We start from the raw sequence: 24125 nt of genomic DNA on the forward strand, positions 1-24125 counted from the left end.
TAGGGTGCTGATCCCTTCATGCAGGAACAGTCTAGTGCCTAAGAAAAGCAGGACAGATATTGCCAGTGTGCCAGCTTCTCTCTCTGCTGTCAACCTTGAAGTTTAGTTTCCCCACATACAAGTGAAGAGATTAGACACGATGACCTCAAGTCCTTTCATAGAACTTCCATGGTCTCTTATCAAGAGGCCAGAGCAAAGTGCATCATATTTCTGGTCCTCAGTTTCCTCATGCATGAAATGTGCAGTGTTGATGGGAAGTTTCAGACTGCTGTCCTCCTCCACTATCCTACTAGGCGTTTCTGTGTTGGCGTGTGTGTGTGTGTGTGTGTGTGTGTGTGTTGTGTTGTGTTTATGTGAGGTACATATCTGTCTTTACGTGTTCATGTGTGAGCATGTGTGCATGAAAGTGCACAAGCATGCATGCCTGTACATATGGAAGTCAGAAGTCAATATCAGTAGCTTCCTCAACCAGTCTCCACATTAATAATAATAATAATAAACAATATTATTATTCTATTATCATATTTTGAGACAAGGTCTCTTTCTCTGAACCTAGAGCTCTCTGATTCAGCTGGGTTGGCTGGCCAGTGAGCTTCAGGGGTCCTCCTGCATCTATCCTCCTCCAGCGTTGGAATTACAGTCATGGAACTACATGCCACTTCACCTGTCTTTTTTACATGGGTGTTGAGGGTTTGAACTCAGGTCCTTGTGCAGGAACCATTTACTGGCTGAGTCATCTCCCCTGCCTCTCCACTAGGTGGCTTTGACTTCTCTAATTAGTTCCCTAAGTTTACAAGCAGATACACAGGACCCCAACCCCACCCCTCTTTGCTTCAGAGCAGCCTAATCCTCTGGGACTGCAACCTTTGAGTAAACTAGAGGCAGTACATGCATGGAATTTCCACTCCTGACCTCCAACCCCTCTCTCCCATGCTTCATGCATGACAGAGTACAAGACACTTATGCTCCAAAGTCTCCCTGCGGTAGCCCTCAGCCATCCAGTGGTGAGCCCCCGCCTCTGTGCCTGTACCTCTGTGATGGTTTGTCCTTAGAAGTAACTACCTAAAGTGGGGAGTCAGGAGCAGAACCCAAGAGATGAAGGGATTGGTTCCCCCCAGGAGGTGTGAGAGAGGTCTTGGGAGGCCAGAAAGGGCAGGCAGGCAAGGCCTCTAGCGAGATATAAATTCTGCTTTGGGCCCAGTATAGTTTTGGGATCACTCCTCCTTGCCCCCAGCAGATGGCAGTGTGTATAAGGCGACGGCTTGGGATCTTGGGATGAGAATTTTGCAGGCTACAGGGAGGGAAGGAATCATTGCTCCTCTTACCGAAGTCAGTAATCATACAGGGGCCGTTTGACTCCTATAGAACCACCCACTGTGTGCGCGCTCTGCGGAAGAGACACTCATCCAGGAGCTCTGTGGCCATCATGGCTAGCCCTTTCCCTCTCTCCAGATGGCCCAGGTCACTCCTGCCCTGTACTCAGGCTAATGAGGGCCTGGATGGGGAACAGTCTTGATCCTAAGTCCTCGTGGCACCCGCAAACAAGGAAAGCTCACCTGCTACCCACCGTTGCTTTGTGGTAGCTGTCCTCAGTACATTCAACTCCGTGTCATTACCGGCAACAGTAAAACTGCCTGCACTGGTTAGCGTGAATTGTCAACTTGTCACGCTCTTAGAATCATCTGACAAGGAGTCTCAGTGATGGCTTTCCTGGATCAAGTTGATCTGTAGGGGAGTGTCTTGATTACATTATGACCATGGGAAGACCCAGCCTAAAAGCGGACCCTGAGTTTGGACCCTTGACTGTGTAAGAGTAGAGATGACAAGCTGACTAGGAAGTGTGTGCTCATTCATTTCTCTCTGCTCTTGACTGGATGTGACTATCTGCTTCAAGACCCTGCCATGACTTCCTCAAGTGACAGACTACAACTTGAAATTGGAAGCTGAATAATCCCTCCCCTCTCCCCTTGAAGTTGCTTTTGTCGGGGTGTTTTTAATTGCAGCAAAATGAAACTGGAACACTACCCATGCCCACAAGCGTACCCTGAAGAACAGTGCTGCTCTTGTCCACCCCACATCCTGAGTTCCAGATCCTCTCACCCCTAGAGTCAGAAATATGAGCTCCCACAAAGGCAGAATGTCCCAGGATGGTTAGCTTTCATTGTCAACTGGGCTGATTGGCACACCTCTAGCTGTGTCTGTGAGAGCTTTTCCAGACAAGTTTAACTGGGGACAGAAGACCCACCTTGACTGTAGACCACACCATCCCATGGGAGTGAGGACAGAGGGGACAGCAGGCTGAGCACCAGCACCCATCTCCCTGCTTCCTGAGTTGGGATGCAAGGCAACCAACCAACTCACACTCCCAACGCCATATTTTATCCTCCACAGATGACTGTACTCCCTAAGACATAAGCCAGGGAGGAAGAGAGGGGAAGGGAGAACTTCCTTAAGCTGTTTCTCCATGTGTTTGCACAGCAGTGAGAGAACGGTAACTAACAGCCCCATCCAAGTAAGATTCAGGATGCCAGGTTCAGACTGACTCAACAGTTCTATTTAATCCAGGAGGAAGCAGCCAGTTGGAACCCGCCAGTTGGAACCCAGATCTTCAGCTAGCCTGGACTAAAGAGAGATAGATACTCTAACTTGTGCCTGTTGTCACCATTGCCACCAAGCACTGCTCCTTCTCAATTTTCAGAGGTCCATTGTAGCACAAAATAGAAGTCGCTAGAGCTGTGGAATCGGACAGCTTCTCATCTCCACCACACTCACTGACCTCGGTGTGGCATAAATAATATCATCTGTGAGCTTCAGCTTGCTCTTCTGTAGCATGGAGTCTTAGAAGTATATGCCACAGAAGCTGCGATACACTGGATGGGTCTCTGCAGAGGGAAGCTGCTCTACTCTTGGTGAATGTTGACTCACGACTACTGATCAATGGGGAAGGAAGGGCAAATTCCTAGGTCGGCCTGCCTCAGGCCTCTTATGTCAGAAAAGCAGAGGCCAGGACTCTGGGGTCATATCCCACCAGCACCACTACCATGGAAGCAGAAGGTCGATCTTGTCAGCCCTTCCTTAGTCACCTTCCATGGACCTCTGAGAGCTGGCATTCTAGGTTGTCTGGGTTCTGGTTCTGCCATTGGCCCTGAGATAGACTCTGTGTTGAGTTGGTCCACTGGGAATGTTGAAGATTATAATACTTAAAGGAACTGTGATTGAGGTAAGGCTTAAAAGATAACAAATGGTCAACAACAGTGTATGAATGCACACTTTACTTTAGTAGCTGTAATTGTCTCATAGGCCTGTCCACTGGTAGAAAAAAATCTTTTCAATTAGGAAGGAGACAGGAGACAAGGGCTCCAGTTTTGACATGCCTTCCTTCCTCTGTCTAGCACTGGTGACCTGGGGTACTCTCCTTTGTGACCCCCTATTTTCTCATTCAGAAATGTGACTGAGTGAATTTTATAGGCGTCTCTGGCTCTGAAACCACTGGGTCCTAACAGGCGACACTAAGAGAATCTGAAAGCATACAGCATCCTTCCTGGCACAGAATGGAGGTCTTTGTAACTGGTGACAGCTTCTCCTGGTGTGAATTGACAACAGGTGTCAAAAGAGTCTTTCCAAGTGGGAGGGAGAGAGGCATAGTGGGCAGGCTCAGGAGAGACTGTGAGGTCTGAAGATTGTAGCTGCTTCCTGAAATCCCTGGAAGTCTTTGCTGCTAGGTCTGTCCCACCAAGACTTGGGAGGAGCTAGGGACATAAGAAGCTTCATGGATGGACAGTGTTGGGGTTTATCTGCCTATGGAACTAGGAGGTGATATGGCTCTGTGTTACTGCTTTATCATGCAGGAAGTAGTATTATTTGGATCAACTCAAGCATGGAAAGTGAATAAATAGGGGGTCTGAGTATTCAGAAACCTGAGGACAGGATACTAGCCTGGGTAAAATCTGGTTTCTGATCCTGGTGGCTGAGGGACCTTAGTAGCAGGTACTCATAGTCCTTGTTGTCCTGTCCTTAACCCAGTGGATCCATAGCTCCTGTGTCTGCTCTCCCTCTGCTAATTATTACTGATCACAGCTTCTCAGTTTCAATTCATACCAGGAGAATGTAAGAAATAAGCCTAAGCTATTGGCCGAGCTTTCATAATTAACGGTAAGTCTCTGTGTTGTGATTTGGGAGCTGGAAGGTGGGACAGAAAAATCCATCTACACCTTCCTGTAGGCAGTCTGATGGAGGCAATCCGTCAGCTGAGATTCCCTCTTTCCAGATGATGCCAGCCTGTGTCAAGTTGACAGATGCTATCCAGTACAATCCTCCAGCTACCTGGCAGCCCTTGCTCATAAAAACAACCTTGGCAACAACCTTTACCCAAGCCGTGCTACCTATGAATCCTTACTTTCTATTATTTCCTGAATTGGCCAAAGCCTCATGTTCTGAGGATGTTCACACTTATGTCCTCCTGGCTCTCTCTCTCTCTCTCTCTCTCTATATATATATATATATATATATATATATATATATATATATAATGCCAACCTTCTCCTGGCATTACTTTCTATTTTCCCTCCACTAATCTGCTATATTTACTACAATTTGGCCAAAGCACTCAATCCCACTGACCTCCATTTTCCATTCTACTATTAGCAAACTTCCTGCAACCACCTTTTTTCTCTCTGCAGACAGGGAGCTAAATGCTACTAAGGACAAGTGCCCAGGCACAAGACCCAGAATCCTACAAATTTTGGCACCTTTTCTGTCAGGTCCTTGACACTATTCACTCATCCCCCTCTTGATCCCCAGCATCTCTGTCTCCTGCTTTTCACAGAGACGATTTCAGAATGCATCCCCTCTCTTCTCATCTCCTGCAGCATCCCCTGCTACTCTACTCATTATTAAAAAGAAACCCTAAGAAATAGAAGCCTTTCTGCGGGAAATCGTTTCATGCCCTATCAGTAGCACACTGCAGCCTCTCCCTGGCTGTGATTCTGACACCAAATAGTTCTCAAATTGCAGCCTTTTCTTTCTCTCCTAGGCGAGTCACTTCAAAGTTATACCCACACCAACTATCTGTCAAAGTTCAGCCTACAGGAAAATGTAGCTGCTACCTGGGGTACATGGAGGTCTGGGTGCCATATCCGGGGCTCCGATCAAGGCAAGACAAGGGCAAGTTAAATCAGAGCTCATTTTAGGAAAAATCAAAGTCACAGAACAAGTTCTTATAGTCTGAAAGAACGGTCGGTGGTGGGATCAGAGTTGGGGTTGTCAGACGAGAACTGGGCCACAGGAAATGGTGTCAAGGAAGCGGCGAGGAAGAAGGAACAAGGAAGAATGAATCTAGATGATTTCTGTAAGTAGCCTTGGAAAATGTAGATAATCTCGCCTGACCTTTGAATGACTTATGCCAAAAGGATATAGCTATAGACTGCCTTCAATGTGTGAAGGGTGGAGGCCGTAAACCTCCTTTATGGGAGAGTCCAGGTTTTCCTGAATGAAGTTGTTCTACAGAAAAAGTATGTGTGTGGGGGAGTAGAAAGGCCCCCAGTTTCCATCTTCTGTGCAGGTCAGTGTACTCCTTGATGCCCTGCACTGAGCTGTCTGAGGCACCAAGATTCTGCAGTCCCGTTCTGAGTTGTGAGAAATGGGGGAGAAGAGGGCTGAATCTGGCACTTTGATGGGCTGTCACTCAGAGCAAGTTTTAGCACACAGTAGGATGTCAGTCAACATTCTAGGATTGTCTGGAACACAGTTTATCCACTTGCTGCTTTCTTCCACACAGGGAAGGCCGGCTTGGAACCTCGCTCATTGAGCAGTTGGATAAAGCCAGATGAGAGATCTCACCACACCATATGACATATCATGTCAGAATCATAGATCTCCTGTCCTGCCACCCCATCCCATCCCATGCCATTGGATGGTAGGCTTTGATAGGAAGAATTCTGGACTAGGAATTAAGCAAGGATGTTCTGGTCCCTTCAGTATCATTGACTCATTGAGTAGAATTGGGAGGATCATCTACCCATGAGGATCCAGTTACCTCATGGGATAGTTGTATAAACCAGACTTCTGTCACTTTAATGAAAGACCTGAGATTATTAACTTATAAAAGGCAAGGTTTATTTACTTCTCACTTCTGGAGATTCCTTTTCTTGATTGAGTGGTCCCATTGCTTCAGGCCTTTTATCATGATGCCAGAAGACAAGGACCTAAAGAGTGTGATATACAAAATCACATACATCATAAACCAGGAAGCAAGCAGAAAGGAAGAGGCAGGGATCAGCGTCCTACAATTCCTCCAAACCACTGGTGTACCCCAAGTGACCTAAGGACCTTCTCCTAAAGAGCCACAGCATCTCCTGATAACAACATGCTGAGAACCAAGCCTTTAACATGTGGACATTTAGGGGACAGTCAACATCCAAACTAGAGTTGTAATTATCTTTTTTAATGAAGTTATTGCAAGATTAAATGAGCTAATAAATCAAAAGAGCTTTGCAGGTCATACAGTTTCTATACGTTGCATGAGGATAGGACTTTACTGGAAGTGATGATTAATCTTTTATTTTAATTTAATTGGGGTAGGAGTATGGGGTGCTTTTTGGTGGAGGGGTAAACCTCTGTGTGTGTGTGTGTGTGTGTGTGTGTGTGTGTGTGCGCGCGCGCGCGCGCGCGCGCGCATGTGTGTATACAGAGGTCAAAGGAAGATGTTGGGGAGGTCTCTCTTCTCTAATAATTTCTGCTTTATCCTCTTGTAAAAGGGTCTCTCACTAAAGCTAGGTTGACATACAGCAAGACTCCCCAATCCTATCTATGTCTCCCACCCAGTACCAGGGCTACACTATGCAAATAGTCACAGCCATGTCTTTAAATGGGCAATGGGGATTCAAACTCAGGTCTTTGTGCTTGCACAGCAGGTGATTTCCCTTCCCATTGGACCATCTCTACAGTCACACTGGGTATGACAGGTAATCAATAAAAGATGTTTGTATGCATATGGGTGTTTCATTTGCACTTACATCTGTATATCACATGCATGCCTAAGAGGCCAGAAAAGAGTGTCAGATCCCCTGAACCACAGGAAGTTGTGATCCACAATGTGGGTGCTGGGAGCTAAAATTGGGTTCTCTGCAAGAGTACCACTTAGCCATCTCTTCAGCCTCTTGGTAGGCAGTCTTGGCTATTAATCTGATTAGATCTGAAATCATTTAAGAGACACACCTTTGAACGAGTCTGTGTGAGCATTTCCAGGAAGGATTAACTGAATAGAAAAGAATGTCCTTCACAGTGGACAGTATCTTCTGGCAGTAGCCCAGACATAAAGAGGTCCCCATGAAAATAAGAAATGCTTACTTGGCTCATTTCTCTTTTTTAGAAAGATATTTTTTAATACTTTTATTATGTATAGGTGTATATCTGCATATGGGTATGTGTAGCCTGGAGCTGGAGTTACAGACAATTCTGAGCCACCTGATGTGGGTGCTGGGAACTGGACTTGTGATAGGGCCTGCTTGTTGGGGTTTCTGTCCCACCTGGTACCCCACAGCCGACAAGCCCCAAAGAAAATCCCACAGAGATCTGCATCAATTATAAACTGATTGGCCCATTAGCTAAGGCTACTTATTAGCTCTTGTAGCTTATATTAACCCATTATTCTTATCTATGTTAGCCACATGGCTTGGTACCTTTCTCAGTGAGGTAGCTTACATGTTGCTTCTCGGTGGTCTGGGCAGGAATGCCAAGGGAGCTTCCTGCTTCCCAGAATACTCCTGTTCTCATTGCCCCGCCTCTACTTCCTGTCTGGTTGACCCACCTATACTTCCTGCCTGGCCAATCAGTGTTTATTTAAAACATGATTGACAGAATACAAACAATTCTCACGCACCACTCTCTGAAGGAAGAGTTGCAAGTGCTCTTAAGTCAGCCCTCCGGCCCACCTTCACTTCTTGCTGGCAAGCGTGTTTGTCCTGTTGCTGCTTCTGTTACCATCATCCTTTCCTGCCATCAGAACTCAGCCTGTGTGGCTCTCCAAGAATCCCCCAGGCCTTCAGCACCCAGCTACCGGGTTCTCAGCTGCAGGCATTCATTGCTGAACTACTCAGCCTGTTGTGTTAGCCCATAGAGTAACTCCCTTTGTCATAGATGGTCATTCTATTAGTTCTGCTCTCCAGAGAACCTGGAAGAAACCCAAGAAAAGTTCAGTGTTTCATCTCCTGCTGTTCCCTAGGGACTAGCTGTTCTTCCTTTTGTACACACCCATACACCCCTCAAGCTTCAGAGACACCCTGTGATCAGAAGTCTCCAAATTGACTAACTGCTTTATCTATACTCCTCTCAAAGTAGACCACTATTATAATTGCCATGGGTAGGGGCTTAGCCGCCCAAGGGAGGCAAATGCCCAGCACCAGCCTTTGCTGATCCCCTTTTGAAACACTACTTGATCCAAGATTGAAAGCAACACTTAGGCTAACTATATCACCTTCTTGTTCTTGGACTTTATTCAACAGGGTGGCTATGCTTATGGTGCATCATTTTATAAATTTAAATTTCTTAGTTACATTTAGCCAAAGATAGATAATTACTGTCCACCTCCTTGATTTGTACCATAAACTATTATATTAGTAATGTTCTCATGATATGACAAAAATAAAACAACTTTAAAAAGGAAGAGTTTGCTTGGCTCGTGGTTTGAAGGGACACACTGCGTGGTGACAGGTGAAGCATGGCAGAAGAATGTGGGGTGGTTGATTATGTTTTTTTCAATTCTCTTTCTCCTTTTTTTTTCATTTTTACTTAACTCAGGACCCCACCCATGAAATAGTGCCACCTGCACTCAGGGTGAGTGTAGTCTCACCTCACTTTGAACTCTCTGGAAACACCTTCATATTCAAGACTAGGGCTATGTCTCCTAGGTAATTCTAAATCCAGTCACGTTAACAATGAAGACTGACCATAACAGATACCCTTCTGGAGTATTATTCCATGTATTTTCCCCCCTTGCACTCTGGGCCACAGACGATGTCTCTACTGTGAGCACTGCTGGGGCAACATAAAGGCAAAGAGAAGACATTGTGGTTTTTAGGTGGCTGAGGGGACAGATTTGAGTGCAGGGAACAGTTCTGAAGTTCATACACACATTAAGAAGCATCCACATACACAAACATATACATGAGCACACAAACACTAACATACACAAATATATCATTGCACACACAAGCATGAGCACATAAACACACATTAACAAATACATAAATCATACATGTACATGCACATACACATATGAATCTGCACACAAGTGTACACACATACACGTGGAAACACAAAGTGAAGCTAAATATACATAGATGCACATGCAAACATGCATAGGTATGCAAACAAGCACATGTGTGCACACAAATAGATATATACACAAGTATGCACATGAATACATTCAAGCAAATATGTATGCATATACATATATATACACAAGCACAGCATATATGCACATTCATGAAAATGGATATACACTGGCAAATATATGTAGACACACATATATAAACATATGTTTACCCTACTTAAAACACATACACATGCACATATATGTGGACAAGGACACACCTACATGCACTACAAACATATACATACATACATTAATGCACATACATATGCAAACACATTCATACCCACATGAAAACACACATTCACACATTTATTCACAAATATACAATACACACAGTGGACACAATCACCAGAACAACAGCACATGTGATCACACAAACACATATGCATGCTTAACTTCAAATACATGTAAGTTGAAGCATGAACAGACACACACACTAATACACATATAAGCACACACGCATGCATGCACTTACATGTGTGAGTATATGTATACATGAACACATACAAACATACTTGGGTAGATACACTAATTAATACAAACACTTGTACAAATACAAGCATTCACATATGCACATATGCATACATATGAACACACACCCACAATCCTTCATATGCATGACTACATGTGCACACAGAGGCACACTCAAACACACATCTGCACATCTATTTATATTCCCACATACATATGTGAATCTGTGAACCTATATACATGAACATGTGTGTACATGACACATTTGTATATAAACATACACATTCACACACATATGCACACACATGCTCATGTACACATCTTTGAATCCACACACAAGTGTTAGAAAGAGGCAGAAGCATGAACATGTGTTTCTAAGTGGAAGAGTGTATAGTCCTTGGTTCTAGAGGAACAGGAAGGGAATGGGAAATAGGATGAAAATCCATTTTCTAGAAAGCTGGAATTCAGACCATGGAGTCAGGAAGTCAGGTAAAGCCCTTCTTGTTGTATGTTCGCTTAAGAACCCACAGACAACCCTGTTACTGGAAACACCAAAGGCTCTGCTCTTCTGGAAGCCAGCCCAATGAACCCTGGGTACAGAACTCCTCCACGGCCAAACTGGCAATTGCTCCAGTGCCCAGAGGTAAATACCTAGCTCATTCTCAGACGGCTTTGCCTCAAGCACGGTAGACAAAGGTAGGTTTCAGAGCTTCACTGCTCTCTAAATGCCCCTAGAGCTCTCCTAGTGCCTCCTCCAATCAGGACTTAATTTTAGTGCTAAAGGGAGTGAGGCGAGGTTGTGTTTTCTGCAATCTCCTGGGCCTTCTGACTTGGCAGAGCAAAAGCATGCCAATGCCTGCTACAGCAGTGTGCCCTTCTGTATTCCTTCATCCCACACGGGCCCAATCCTTAGGAAGCACAATGGGCTCCCTGCGTTCCCTAAGCTTCTCAACGAAAAGCTGTGTTTTGTTGTTGTTTTGTTTTGAATTCAGTGGCTCATGTGTGCCAGGCTGGCTTTGAACTCTCTGTGTGGCTGAGATCAACCTTGAACCCCTGACCCTCCTGCCCACGTACTAGAATTACAGACATGCACCGCCATGCCTGTTTATGCAGTGCTGGGGAATGAACCCATCTGTGCACGCTAGGCCCTGTGGTTGGCCAAGGCTGCTTTTGTACTCAGTGTGCAGAGTAGCAAAGAGAAAGCAAAAATGAGCTGTAGTTTGCCAGCCGCTGCCCTCAAACAGGAAAGGTCACCTCACGTGTTACACGGGAGGCAATGGAGGCTCAGAGAAGGGAAGGTGCTCACCCAAGGTCATATAGCCAGTCTGTTTTCCTTGCTCTAATAAGCTTTTCTCTCCACAATACTGTACTCAGTGCCAAACTATAGGCCACCCCGAAAGAAGAAAAACTAAAGAACCAATCTCAAAGCCTGAATCTCAGCCATAGAACCCTCTGTGTTACAAGGCCCTGAGGAAATCCAGCGCCACCCTCCCCAAAGTTTGAAGTGAGGAGGCCCCCTCTTGAAAAATCAGTTAAAATGCCCTCCTTCATGCACATGCCAACTTTGACTTCAAAAAGACTTTATTCCCAAGGATAAACAACCCCGTGTTTGTGTAATATAATTAAGTGAAGGCATCTTTAAATGTCATACTAGCTTGTGCCCATTTCAAATTGTTATGCATCAACAGAACTTAACGAGATAGCCAAGCCTTTGCCTTGCTGTGAGACTGAGATAAGCCACAGCACTGTGGGCCCTTTAATAGATTGCCAAAATAAAGCATTTTCTATGCAAATTATTCATGCAGTGGGACAGCTAATCGCTTGCCAAGAGCCCGCCCACCACCTCTCTGCAATTAGTCCTGAAGTTGAAGGAGCTCCAAACTCCGCAGGCACACTCAGGGCCTCCTGCTCCTAAGCCTTGTTTTCAGGTTAACAGAAACTTTCTTTCCCCTGGTGATAGGACTTGGATGCTCCCACAATGGAGTCAGTCCAGAAAGGGGGTGTATCTGTGGAAGTGTCAGACAGAGAGCTGGCTGTAGAAGAGAGAGGGCAGTCCCTGGGTTCGTCCTCTCTCTGCCCCAATGTGGAGAGTACATACTAGGAAAGCAGGCTTGGGAGGTTGTTCAGTCAGGAAAGTGCTTGCCTTGCAAACATGAGGATCTGAATCTGATACCCAGACCCTGCAATTAAAAACAAACAAACAACAAAGCAGACAGGTGTGGAGGAATAGCACACTACGGTCCCTGTTTGAGGACCGAGGAGACTGGTGGGCTCCTGGGGCTCGCTGACCAGCCAGTCAGCTTAGCCTATTTTGTAAGTTCCAAGCCAACAAAAGACCCTGTGTAAAACAGACAAAAAGGTGTATTGTACCTGATAATGTCACCCAAAGTTGTCTTTTGGCCTACACACACACACACACACACACACACACACACACACTGTTGTGCTCTAAGCCTTGATATTCTTCACCATAAAAATAAAGTGGAATGGTCTGAGGTACCCCAAAAGAGTAATCTCAGCCCTCACCCTGCTCAAGGTAGAAGCCACTTGGGGCATATGGGAAACCAGGCACTCAGGGTCAGGGTAGGAATTTTGAAACCTACAGTCTACTGTCAACCACCATTTTCACACTGATACTGCTACCATCAGCTTAGGAAGTCTGTGTCAGTCAAGAGTGCCCTCCCCAGCCCAACAACCATCCCTCACCCTCTCTCACTCAAGCCAACCAGCGCTTGAGGGTGCCCTCTGCCTCTCAGATTTGACTCTTGAGAGTCTCAATGCGTCATTGCTATGGGGTTCCATCACTAGTTCTCCTGCCTACACTTTGCCCATGAGCCTCCTAAAACAGAACCAAGACAGGTTGGACCTGGGCAAAAGAGCCTTGGGATGTCTTAACCCTGCACCATCTTGACAGGGCAGTACCACAGCCTAGGATCATCCATTCCCCCTGGAAAGAGAATATGATCACAACTCAAACCAATGTTGATGTCCAGGTCCATGCCCAGTGAGATGAGCTAAACCCAAATTGTTCAAAGGAGTGGACTTGCTCAAGGAAGCAGAGCTAGTCTCAGGTGTGAGCAGGTGGGAGAGGAAGGAGGAGCTAGTCTCAGGTGTGAGCAGGTGGGAGAGGAAGGAGGAGCTAGTCTCAGGTGTGAACAGGTGGGAGAGAAAGGAGGAGCTAGTCTCAGGTGTGAGCAGGTGGGAGAGGAAGCAGAGCTAGTCTCAGGTGTGAGCAGGTGGGAGAGGAAGCAGAGCTAGTCTCAGGTGTGAGCAGGTGGGAGAGGAAGTAGAGCTAGTCTCAGGTGTGAGCATGTGAGAGAGGAAGGAGGAGCTAGTCTCAGGTGTGAGCAGATGGGAGAGGAAGGAGGAAATACTTGGGTAGCCTGAGCAGCTTGAGTGCTAAGTGCTCATTGGCTGGGATTCAGGCTTGGCTAACCCATGGTTTCTTACGTACTTAGTTGGCAGAAAGCTATGCTTCTCGTTAGAATTCGTCATAGTCAAATGGCAGTCATTGGGTCTAGAAGAGCAATAACTGATAGATATGTGCTTCTGCTATTCTTTATCAGCCTGTGGGTCACTCCAGAGCCCAGGGATGGCACAGTCTTAGGATCATTTGCTGGCTCCAGAACACCAGTTATTCTTCCCTAAGCCCTTTGCTGGTGATTCTGACCCCACACCCATCTGAGCAAGTGGCTGAGCCTGCCCCAAGGCTCTGGGAAGCCCTGGAAGTTCCTTTTAGAACTCCCACACCGTAGGAGGTGGTGACATCTGTTCCTAGAGGAGCCCATTGAGCCTATGCCATGGCTTCATATTGGACAAGGGGCTAGTCAGATTGCCAGGCACATGCTGGATGTGCTTGTAGATGAAAAAGAGCTTCAGTAGCCCGACCCTCGTGTTCTGGTTTTACCTAGGTCATAGCTGCTGAACCCAAGGACCAACAATTTTGATTGTTTTGAGATTCAAGGCCCTTCCAGGTCTCGTGCTCAACATACCATTTTCTTAAACAAAGTTGTGCTTTGCTTGCGCTGATTTTGCTCCACTAACTTCCCACAGCTCCGAAGGCTGGGTCCTGCCACCTGTTGATGCCCAGACTCTGTTGCACTTGGCCATGGCTCTAGGAGGATTATACTTTCATTGAGGTCTGCAGAATCCTTTTTGAACAGAGTTTAGGATCATTGAGGGTGAGCTGGGCTAGTTTTGCCTGGTGTTTGTTCTTTACTTCATTATCTTCTTGTCCCTGTTGCTTGAGTGGCTCCCACACAGCATCTGGAAGAAGGTGGGGTGCTGTCAGAGTGGACTCTCCCTACCTGCCTCATCTTAGGCTACCTTCAAGTTATTAGGCTTTCTTATTGATAAGCAGAGACAGAAACAAGCTGGTCCTCCAGTACAGGCACGTGGATTTTAGGGAGAGGAGGACAAGGAGAAGGGAGAGGTGTGGGACCGCAAGCCCTCTCTGGCCTGAAGGTACACTGATGGAGAACAGGCAAGCAGGGTGAAGGGAGAGATGGGGTGCAGTGGGAATGTGGAGCACTGCAGAAACCTTGCTCACTTAGAAAGTAGAGTAGTTGAAGCCTAACTATGATGGGCAGCTTTGGTTGTCAACTTGACAAGAGGGGAAATCAACCCAGGAGATCAACCTCTGGACGTGTCTATAAGAGCTTTAATTGGGTTAACAGAGGCGGGGAGATGCACCCTAAATGTAGGTGCATTATCCCATGGACTGGGGTCCTCAGTTGAATAAACTGGAGAAAGCCAGCTGAAAACCTTCTTTCATCTCTATTTTCTGGTTGTAGACCCCATGCGACCAAATGCGCCACACTGCTGCGGTCTTGCCTTCCCTTTGATGAGGGACTATGCCATCAAGTGTGAGTCGGAACACACCCTTCCTTAAGTTGCTTCTTGTCTAGTATTTGTTCACAGCACCAAGAAAAATACCTGGTACCCTGACCCTGTGCTTTGAGTCCTGGTAAGGCGTAAGATCCCTCTTTGTCACTGACTTCCTCTACTTCCTTCTCCTCTCTTTCTGATTGCGTGGTCCATCCCATAAAGGAGATGTACTGAGATCCAGCCTGCTCAAAGCATCTGGGGGCTAGCCTTAGAACCCCTTCCCATAGGAAACATACTCTATGGAATTGCATTCTAGCTCTCAGTGGATTCCTGGAGTCCTATATGTCCATAGCTTGTCAACGCCCTTGGTCACTTGCAGTCTCCCCTCACAGTGAGCAGGATTCCCATGGGTCCGACCATGACAGTGATTGATGCCTCTTTGCTAGTAACCCTAATTCTCTCAGGAATGGAGGGAGAGACCCTCACACATCAGGAAGGAGTGAATCTAATCCCCTCACGCCCAAATGATCCTGAGACATAATCAGAGATTTGAACTGTGATCCTTTCAACCACTTCTCAAACTCCAGCCTGAGAATTTTCCAGTGTGCTAGATAAGTACAGACTCTCAGGCTTTTACTCCCCAGGCTTCAATTCCAGCTGCTGAAGTTTCTCTGGAACTTTCAGGCAATGGTGGCTGAAAGTTCATGGGTCATACTTGGAGGAGAAAGGGTCTGGTCCAACCCCTCCATTTCCCGAGAGAAAGACTGAAAAGATTACAAAGCAAAGCAAGGTGACCTTCTACCCAAACATCTACCTACCCAAGTCACTTTAGGAGGAAAATAGAAGTCAGGCCAAACCCAGCAGGCCATGAAGCTGCATGTCAGGCCTCTGGCCTAGCCCAGATGGTTGGGACACGAAGAATGTTAGCTACTGTCATTGGCTGGTCCCCCATTGACAGGTTGTCATTGACAGCAGAAACTTGGCCAATGGCAATCAATCAGGGGGTCCCGTGCTGCCTTAAATACCAGCAGAGCAAACAGACTCAGACAAAGCTGAGCCATATATCAATTACCAAGAGGCTGCATGCTCCTCTGGGTGGAGGCAGTTGGAGTGAGCGGCCAGGGCTGCTGCCCCAGCTGATAAGGGCCCGCATTGTTTGGGGACAGCTGGCAGTCCGATAAGGGCCTGCAAGCCTGAGATAATGGCAGTGGGCAGACGCCTCACGGCAGTTTAGAATTTCTTGGGTCTCCAAGAAAGGTTCTATTAAGCCCACTGACCCCAATTGAATATTAATTAGCTAATTAACGGATTTATTGTTCCACGCCATTTCTGGAGAGGCCATTTTTTTTCGAGTGCCATTATTTTTGTAAATGATTTTTCGCATTGTGCATAATTGAATCTTCGCAGCTGCCAGCATCTTCTGCATGATTTGGCAAAAAAAAAAAAAAAAAAAAAGCACTTAGGGTTTTCTCCCCCCACCCTTTCAGAACAAATGTTTTCAGCCCCTCCTGCTCCTGCTGGAGGAGAGGGAGCCGGGGGACCTCTCTCTGTTTCACAGGTTTGTTTTTTAAGCTCAACTGCAGAGTCGCTTCTCCTTTTTCTGCCTTTTGTAGGCAGCTGAGGGCTGAGGCACTCCGGGCAATCCTGGAGCAGCCCTTTGTCTAGCTGTCTTGAAACTGGCCAGACTTAGCGTTGCTCAGCCTAAACTCCTCAAAAGCATTGTGTTTTCTATGAGAGGGTAGAGAGGGGGGAACAAGGCAGGAACTGGCCTCACCTAGAGCCCTCAAGGGGGCTGGCCAGTTCTGAATTGCCAGAGGAGACACTCTGTTAGCAAGCAACTCTTGCTGGGCTCAATCTGGGAGTCTGGCCCTATCTATCTAAACCTTCACTACTGGAACCAGTCTTGGTTCTCTCTGCTGTGGGGGAGGGGCCAAGAACCCCATGCCTCTCTGTTGCTCTTTAATAAGTCTTTGCTCCAAATTCCACAACAGGGTTGCCTGACTCCCTGGAGCTGGCATTTGACCACAATAAGTTGACCCAGTTGGTCCCATAGGCAAATGGCTGATTGCATGGACCCCATCCCTCATCAGAGGATCTGGAGTGGGGGGGTATGCTGGGGTGGGGCTGGGGTGGGCAGCTTGGCAATATTGTCAGGCAGCATTGGGGAGCCCTGTTGGACCTCTTGCCCCCTTCTGAATGGGTAATGAAGCCAGGGGCAGGCAGAGGCTCCAGGAATATTAGTTAGGGCCCCCTGGTGGGAGGGTCTATGGAAGGCGGGTGCCCAGGCTCTGCCCCTGGCCACAAGGGGCTGCAAAGCTTTATTGGGATTTTTTATTAAGCCACCTCTTCCTGGCCCCATTTTGGTCCCTCTCCTGCTGTCTGTGCTAGGAAAAAGGAATTGGGGTGGGGGTTGCTTTTCTGTATGGAGACATGAGTTGGGTTCTCTACTATAGACATTGGCTGGGACTCCCTCAACTCCACCTTTCCTATACCACAAATAGACCAACAAACTGTCATGGATACCCCCTTCCAGGAGCAAAAGTATAGAAGGGACCATGTAAGGTAATACCTTTGTTAATTAACTATATTTCTCTCTTTCACAATGTGTGAGTACTTAAAAAACATTGTGTTGTGCATGGTACATAACTACTATTTTATCTGTTAATCTATAATTTTTAAAGTTGTAGAAAGTACATCCAAATATGTTGCTCAGAATGAATGGTGGCCCTTGGAGATAGAGGCCAGGGTCATCCAGTCTCTAGTTAAACACTTTAAGGAATGAGGTACTCCCTAACAAGTAGCTTGAAGACCCTTATACAAAGCTTACACGGTCCTTTCTCTAATCCCTGGTCTCCTTGTGATGTCATTCTGCTAATAATAAGATAACAATAACGGCACATAGGAGAGTGTTAACTTTGGTTCTATTAGATGCCACACATTGCATTAGGCACTTTTGATCTGTCACCTCCCTTAGTCTTCTTACTGTCTCTGTGAGGTAGGGACACTCTCTTGAAGTAAGCAATGTAAAGCCGTAGCAGCCACTCCAGAGCCTTCTGGGTGCTGGAGCCCCTGCTTTAGGCTACTATGCTTCTTGGAGGAAAACCCTGGGCCATGGCTGCATTCTAACAGGGAGCTGCAGCTTCGATGCAGTGGAGGGACCTCGGGTGGTGTCTTTGCTGGCCTAGACCTTTTCAGAAGATGAACCTCAGGTGGAAATTTTGCTGCTCTGGACCTTTGCAGAGGATGGACCTCGGGTGGCATCTTTGCTTCCCTGGACCTTCCCAGAGGCTTGAGGTGATCTCTCAAGGGAACCCATGGCCACCGACAGTTTATACCCACATTCTGGGGAAGCAGCCTGGGTCAGCAATATGGTTCTTGGCAAGAGGTCCATTCCCCTCTAAAACATTCATATCCCCCATTATTCAGACTTGCTATTTATAAAAGAAGCCCCCCCCAAATCCCCTTTGAAAACTCTCAAAATTGCTGGCCTTTTTCTCACATAAGATGCCCCATTATTTTGACATTTGGGGAAACTGACATTACTCTCAACTCATTTCCCACCAAGCCCCAAATGCTCCGCTAGAGGACTTAAAAGAGAACCATGGCTCATACAATTTGGTAAAAGTCATCTGTCCAATATGAACAACTTTCCCAATTTTATTCTCTGGGGTGGGAGCTGTCTGAGGAGTGAAGAGTGATTGAAATCCCTGGTAGGTAATCTGGATTTCTAAACAGAAAAATAGACTTAGGGAACACTGGTTGAATGGGAACACCTGCCCTCTGACACCTCCAAGAGGGTTGAAGTAGGAGTTTTGATGGATATAGACAAAAAAGTAACCAAGGTGGCCGTGGGGGTGGATTAATAGAATCCCAGTACTTAAGAGGTGGAAGCGAGAGAATCAGGAGTTCAAAGGCATGCTTGGCAATATAACTAGTTTAAGGCCAGTCTGGGCTACAAGGGACTTGGTCTCAATTACCCCTCCCTCCCAAAAGAGTGCTACAGCTTACAGTCCAGCACTCAAGAAACCAAGGCAGGGGGTTGCAAGTTCAAGGCCTGGCTAGAATACTTAGCAAGTTCTGGGCTTGCCTAAATTATAAGAAGAACCCTTACCTAAATATTTATTTTTGAAAAACAAAACACAAAAATGTTTATCAAGGGCTCATAAAGAGAAAATAATGCAATGTAAACTCCTTACCTGGATGATAGTAGTGGTGTCTCCAAGGCTGCTGTCTACTCTGTCCCCACCCCTGATTCCCTCTGAGTGGCCCTTGATGTCATCCATGAATGATCTCTCAAAGAGTGTAGATCCAACCATGTCCTTGTTCCATTAAAAAAGCTTTGCCATTTCTCTGTGGCCTTGTGGGTGAAGGTTTCTCTAGCTTGAAATGAGAGTCCTGTTATCAGCCTTGCAGGTCACCTCCAGGGCCTCTGGATTGCAGGCATGCCAAGCTACCCACTCTCTCCCATCTCTGTGTCTCTACCTGCTGCCTCACGCTCATCCACCCATGTTTGAGATCTCAAAAACTTTCTTCTCCTGGAATGCTGGTCCCCTTCATGCAGCCTTCTTGCTGCAGCCTCTGTTCTGAGCACAATTGATTTACGACATTTCCATGGGCTGGCTCCTGACTCTTCTCTTTGTAATGGCTTTTGAGGAAAGGACCTTGACTTCATTTATCTCTTAACCTATGTTAGACATTGGTTAGATAAAAGGATAGATGGAAGGCAGGATGGAGGGATGGGTGGCAGTGGGGGACCAATTAAATCACCTCACTTTTCTCTGCCTCACACACACTCTTCTTGGAGCTGATTCCTGATTTTACAGGTGAAAGGTACCACAAATTTCCATGCAGGTAGGTGGTACCCAGGAGAGAATAGACATCAGCGCTTGTGGCTTCTTGGGATAGAGAATATTGTGGTACATTAGATGTTGTTGTGGTTTAAAACTGAAGTGTTCCTTATAGACTTGTGTTTTGGGTAGTTGTTTCCCTGATGGAACTGTCTGAGGAGGATGTGAAGCCTTTAGACTGTGGGACCCATGTGGTGGAAGTAGATTATTAGGGGTGGACATTTGAAGGCCATCGATGTCTGGCCTCTAGTTCCCGACTGTGTGAACAGCCGTGTGCTGTTAGTTTTACACATTTGCTGCCAGGATGGACTGAAACCATGAGCTGAAATAAATACTTCCTCCTTCCAGCTTTGTCCCACCAGGCATTGTGATTACGGTGACACAAAAGTGACCAACCCAGGTGTGGACCATTAGCATAGTGAGAGTGGGTCATGACAATTCTGGGGAAGGGCTAGCTCTTGTGACAGAAAATACCAAAGGATGTAAACATCAAGCTGCTCCTTGCAGATACAGCAGCTGGAGACACGAGGGAATCTGCAGTCTTGTCTGGATAAAATAGAAGGTAGGCCACTGAGAAGTGGGGTATGCTTAGACCAAACAGGAGCAGGAGTTGTGAAGATCTAGACATCACCCAGATGGGGTCAGAAGCCTGGAATATATATGTATTGGGGTACTCTGAAATGGGTACCTCTTCCTCTACATAGAGCTTTTCTCGCTTGCAGACATCAAAAGGCAAAGCTTGAATGTAGGCAGGACTGACAAAGTCCAGAAGGGGACTTAGATTATAGCGCCTCACTCTTTGAAATGCCTCTGCAGCTGGGGGTCAGCGGGGACAAAACCAGCTGTGGAATGTAGAGTCTGATTCCTGGTTGGCACACTGGGAAGGCTTTGGCATCTCCAACAGAGCAAGTAGCACCACTTTCCCATATACTGCCCTCCATGCAGAGATCTCTGAGGAGCTAAACACTAATGTGTATATTACACGGTGAGGCTGGGAGGAAGGCATGGAGGGACAGTTCATACCACATGTGACGGCAAAGGAAAGGCTTCTGACAGATGCCAGGAGAAGAACCTTAGGGACTGCATTTCCCAGGCCTCAATAAATACAGGAAACCAGAGCCAGATGGAGTTCAGAGTCTAAGTTAGAAACCCTAATTCAGAGAACAAATATTAGGAAATAAACACATTTAGACTTAAATTAAGAATGAGGACTGGGGATGCATCTGAGTTGATAGAGTGTTTGTTGGTCATGCATAAAGTCCTGGGTCTCAATCCCAGTGCTGCACAAACCTTGTGGCAGCACACACTTTTTTGTTTTGTTTTGTTTTTTCGAGATAGGGTGTCTCTGTTGCTTTGGGACCTGTCCTGGAATTCACTCTGTAGACCAGTTTGGCCTCAAACTCACAGAACTACCTCTGCCTCCTGAGTGATGAGCTTAAAGGTGTGTGCCACCACCATCTGGCCATCACACACTTCTAATCCCAGTACTTTGGGGGTAGAGGCAAGAGGACCAGAAACTCAAAGTCATCCTTGGCTACATAGTGAGTTTGAGGTCAGTCTTATTTATTAATTTGGTGTTTTGTAACTACTTCTTCTGAATTGAAACACCCCCTCCTGTGTTCAGGAGGGACCCTCATAAAACTAAGGAACCTAACCAAGATTACAAGACCAAGGAAGCTGAGAAAGCCAAAAGCTTCCCAAGGTTATAAAAATGGTAGACAATTTCTGGAAAGAGGAAACTGTTTGGTGCAGCTGCCCATCAGCTGCATAAGGAGCTGCAGCAATGCAACTTTTATCAGACATCATCCGATGGGGTATTCTTTTCAGTGATGCAGCTCCATTTAAGTTACTTCTGTTCCTGTAAAGAACCCCAATAAATCATTGGTTTCCCAAGCTAGACTTCGGTGGAATAATTTCTTTGGTCTGTCATCAGTGCCCCATCTAGGGCACTCTCTGTATTTTTCACATCTCCCTAGGAAAAGATAATAACTCTATTCATTTTATAATCTATTATTTGTTTGTTTGTTTGTACTTATCTGGTTCTAAATAGAGAACCATCTGCTCTTGAGCCTAAAGACTTGTCTAGGAAAATCCAGCACCCTGGAGAGCTCCACGGAGCATGGCCACCCCAGGCCCAGCCTTGACTGACTTCCCCTGGGATACAACACAGGTTTATTTAAGTTCTGGTCTAGGGTCAGGAGATTTTACTGCAAGTTGCAGAGTGCTGGTGTCCCCTCACCATGCAGATGTTCCCCCTCCTCCTCGACACCACTCTATCCAGCTTGATCCCATCTTGCCTGTTCCATCTAGCCTTTGCTTTTGGGGATTCAATAGGATGCTGTGGTGTAGTGGGTCTTCAAAATCCAGCCAAGATAGGGGAGAGCCTCTGCTATTGCCCAGGAAGATTCTATGGGGAACCAGTTCCTGAGGTGGGGTTGGGTAGAGGGTGAGAGCAAGGCTCCTCCTTGAATGGGAAACGTTTAGTAATTAGCCTTAATGAGGAGGAAAGGGTGGCCCATTTCATTGCAGGAAAATGGGATTTTTAAATCATTTCAAGGGCTGTGTCAGTTCTAAATGGCCTGTAGCTGGGCCTCTGAGGGGTGGTAATTAGCTCTCTTGTCTCTAATGAAAGCAGAGGGGCAGAGGAGGGGGGGTCACATTTTGAACACAAGGATTATTTCCCACATAGGCCCCAAGTAAGAAGACAGGTGCAGGGAAGGAATACAGTGAAGGCTGGGGCTGCAGGAGCCCTAGACAGAGGGACAGCCAGCCTGTGAGAACTGGGAGCAGGGGTTTCAGTGCTCCCGAGTCCAGGGTACTCACCCCTACTATCCTTTATTCAATGACAGCCTCACTCCTTCACTCTGAGAAACTATGTGTAGAAGACGGTCTGCTGTCCCCAGACAAGAAGTGAATGATCTATTGTCACCTTAACAGGGATTTGGAAACCCGCAGTCCTGGGTGAAACCCAAACTGAAGCAAAATGGGAGGTCCATAGGAGTCAGCCAGCCAACCCCTCCTCTAAGGGGCACTGTCAGTAGCAACAGGTAGAACCCTGTGGACACCCCGCCTCCCCAGCCCCACCTGTGAGTCACAGCTAAGGGGAGCTCAGCAGCCTCAAGCTAGTTTTGTTCCGGGAGGTACAGAATGAGTGCCAAGGCTTAGCCTCGGCTCACAGCCCCTCCCCATCACAGCAAACTGGGCAGGTTAAGAAGGGCCAGAGGGAAAGAATGCAGGACTCGTCCTGCCAGCTCCCCATGTCCTGTGGTCCTTTGGGCATTGCTAATTCCTGCTTTTATAGCAAACCGTCTTTTCCCCTAGAAAACTAGTCATGCAGAGTATAGTGAAATCCACTTTCTGGATGCATCTTCTGCTCAGGGTAGTAATTTTAAGTGTTCAGAACAATCTCACCAGGAACCCAAGAGAATCTCCAGAAACCATAGATCCAGCCAATGTGTCCCTAGCTGGAACTGGGAGATGGGTGATGACAGCCAAGAACCCAAACCCAATTACTTATTTGTGTTTTACTAATCTGGAAAGCAGAGGGTAGGGAGCACTGAGGAGGTGTCAGGGCTACATGGAGTAGCCTGTCCTCCACCCTCTGTGTCCAGGCAGAGTCTTAGACTGGAACACAAGGCATGGCAGGTAGGAAGCAGAGGCCCAGGGCAGCAGGATAAGGATACCAAGTCCTCAAGCTAGATGGATCCAGTGTGTACTTGCCAATCATTTCTTTGGACTGCAGTGTCCCCAGAGTGAGTCCTTTGGGTAAGGGAGTCTCTATGGGTGGGTGAGCAGAGGCCACTCTAGTCTATCTATCTGTCTATCTATCTGTCTGGCTATCTATCTATCTATCTATCTATCTATCTATCTATCTACCTATCTATCTATCTATCGTCTATCTATCTATCTATCTATCTATCTATCTATCTATCTTCTATCTATTTTTTCTATCCATCATCCATCTATATGTCTATCCATCTGTCTATCTTACCTACCTATCTTATCTAAATATCCATCTTTCCATCTGTTCATCTATCTATCTGTCTGTCTGTCTGTCTGTCTATATGTCTGTCTATCATCTATCCACCCATTCATCTATCTCTGTGTGTGTGCATGCTACAGTGTGCTTGTGGAGGTAAGACAACAACATTTGGGAGCTGGTCCTCTCCATCTGAGTGTCAGGGATTGAACTGAGGTCATCGGACTTAATGGCAGATACCTTTACTCACCGAGCCATATTGTCCATCCTAAGGTCTAAATAAGTTTCTCTCTGCTGCTCTATGACTTGGAATATTTCCTGTCCCTCCTCCAACCTCTACACTATTGCTTTGCACTTAGTACTTTCACTTCTCAGATCTTAGCACCAAACCTGGTATGTAGCAGACACTAGATTCTTGTCAGCTGATTGACTAACAGATTTGCTTCCTGACTGAAGAACGTTGCATTGGGGCCCACCTCCCTGATAGGCTCCAAGCTTGGGGACTAGATGAGGAGCCTGCCCTGGTTATCCTATCTTGCATCCAATGCAGGTCAGGCTGAGCTGACTCGCTTAGCTAAGACATGCACTGAAAGACAAATATGTCAGGCCCTGTCTTCAGCCAAGAACC

The sequence above is a fragment of the Arvicola amphibius genome, chromosome 1, assembly GCF_903992535.2.
Source record: "Arvicola amphibius chromosome 1, mArvAmp1.2, whole genome shotgun sequence".
NCBI classification, from domain to species: domain Eukaryota; kingdom Metazoa; phylum Chordata; class Mammalia; order Rodentia; family Cricetidae; genus Arvicola; species Arvicola amphibius.